Below are 2,321 nucleotides of genomic sequence, written 5' to 3' on the forward strand. Positions count from 1 at the left end.
TTCTATAACATCAAGAGTGAAGAGACCCCCGAGGAGTTTTAAACAGAAGAATGAATAGGGCCTATGTGCACTGCCCCATAGATAACAATAATCACAACACACACAGTAGGAGCTCCACCCCACGGTGAGGGGTTGACCATAGGCCTATGCACTCACACCTAGGTCAATCATCCATCCATCCACCCACCTCGACTACCTGCTGCTTTAATTCAGTGCCAGCACAATTCCTCAGGAGCATGACAGACCTTCACCTCTGCTCTCTCACAGGCTGTTCACCATTTCTCACATTGCCAGCAGAGTCAGGCATTTGTGGTAGGACGTGGTTGTTCACCTATATAATTTTAAAATGCTACTTTTGCCCAGGTTTTCAAAAGACAGCAACACCCAGCGTGCTGAGCAATTTTGAATGTCTGCTTTTATTCAGGTGCCTAAATGGGAGTCGAGCGCCCCTGAGATGTAGAGGGTTTTCAGAGCCAGAGAGGGAGATAGGTTGCTGCTTTATTGGACACGACAAATTTCCATGTTACTGGGCTTTTCTTGCTTTTGGTTTGCAATCGTCTCGCCTGCTAGTGGTCACAGGCCTGAAGGGATAATGTAAGGTGCTACAACTGCTACCAGTTAAGGGATATTCTCCTTGAGCTCATGTACCAGAGCTGCTTTTTGTGTCTCAAAGTCCATATTTCCATTTCCCAGCAGTTTCCTCAAACAAGTGCCACATGTGTGTACTTACTGCTTCTTTCAGCTAATCTGATTGCTTATAGCTTGGCATATACTGGACATTAAGAGTCAAAATGTCCAAGAGAAGCATGGAAGACACCACTAAGGGTTCTTGAGACCTCTTACCTATACTATATGTAGATGCCATTGTCCAGCTGTTTCCCAAATCCAGGCACTGCATGCAACCAGCTCACAACGTGTTCAGCCCAGATGATTTAGATTCTTCAGGCAGGGCAAAGACTCAGGTCAACCGTAGAGCCTTGGAAGGGTCACACACAGAATGACCTTTGTCAGATGCTGTAAATAGGCTGCACCTACCTTTGAAGTGAGTTTAGGCTATTTACTTTCAGATTCCATTGGCCTTCATGGGAGGTCTCAAGGCTCAAGGGCCTAATGACCTATGCCTTTACACAGAGGTATGCACTCACACCTTCCCCTCCTGTCCAGAAAAAAGTTAAAAGTACACTTAAAATTAATCACATTGGCCAAGCCAGTGAATATTTTAATGTATTTTATAGATGTACACAAAGCGACGAATGCAAAGAAATACAGAAGTGAATAAAATATTTGGAACTACTTCCATTTAAACTACAGATCCCCAGAAGGATTACAGCACCTTCCCCATCTTTTGGGAGAGCTGTCAACTGAATTCCACAAGCTTGTCCCTTACATGCTTTAAGTGTATTGTTGTCCCTTATGGTGCACACTCACCACCAGAGCACCCGGTTGGTTCAGGACACAGCATTGCAGGGGTTCCTCCACTCCAGCACCCCTTGTTCCGAGTGATCTGCTACTTCCATCGTCTAGCCCTTCAGCTAGGTCACCTGTCAGTCCAGTTCCCTTCTGGGGTTAACATCTAAAACAGAAGAGACCAAAGCCTAGTGCCCTCTATGCCAGGCCCTCAACCCTACCTGGGAATTCCCATTCTCAGCCTCTCATTCTTGAAACTTGTATTTCCTTTCTTGGTCTGGGGGAAGAGATGGGGAACCCAGACCCACCCTCTCACCTGGGTTCCAGCCCAGGAACCCTGCTTTAGGTAGCTAAGGACTCTTCCTTCAATCTCTTCCCTGGGCTTATTCTACTTTGCCCAGTTTGCCAGGGTCTTCACCAGGTCTGCAGACTGCTATTCCCACACTGGATTTGTGGCTTCTCACAGCCTCTTCCCTGCTGTCTACTGAGAAGCTTCCACAAAGCTCTCTGGCAGCTGAGCTCTATTTTGAACAGTCTCTCTGGTTTTCCGCTTTAAGACAGGAAGGCCCTCCCGCCCAGTTCTCCTCCTCGGAGCTGATGTTGCAGTTTAGGCCAGCTGTAGTGCCTTAACCAGCTTCTCCTTCAACTACCCCTCTTCCCCAAGTATTGCCTCAGCAAACCAGCCTTTTCCTGCTTATGTCTATCCTACTACAAGGGAGGAAGCAGCATATATGCTGGTCCCCTTCCTAAAGCTCATCCCAGTTGGCTGGTGCAGAGGGGAGCCTTGTCCCTCCCACTCTGCAAGGCTCCTGGTCCCAGGACCTTAAAGAAACAGCAGCAGGATTTCCTCCCAGCACTGCTTACTTTCTCCCAATATATCCTAGGTCCTTGTATACATCAGACCTTCCAAAATC

General features: G+C 47.4%; 1 long non-coding RNA gene across 1 annotated transcript; it reads right to left on the reverse strand.

The window, feature by feature from the left end:
* Positions 1–397: 397 nt before the first annotated feature.
* Positions 398–2,113, reverse strand: LOC122464837. Its single transcript, XR_006289232.1, has 3 exons — positions 1,716–2,113; positions 1,429–1,573; positions 398–1,156 (listed from the first exon to the last, which is right to left on the reverse strand). It is a non-coding gene; the product is annotated as an uncharacterized LOC122464837 (long non-coding RNA).
* Positions 2,114–2,321: the final 208 nt, after the last annotated feature.

This window comes from Chelonia mydas, chromosome 3, assembly GCF_015237465.2.
Source record: "Chelonia mydas isolate rCheMyd1 chromosome 3, rCheMyd1.pri.v2, whole genome shotgun sequence".
Lineage (NCBI taxonomy): Eukaryota > Metazoa > Chordata > Testudines > Cheloniidae > Chelonia > Chelonia mydas.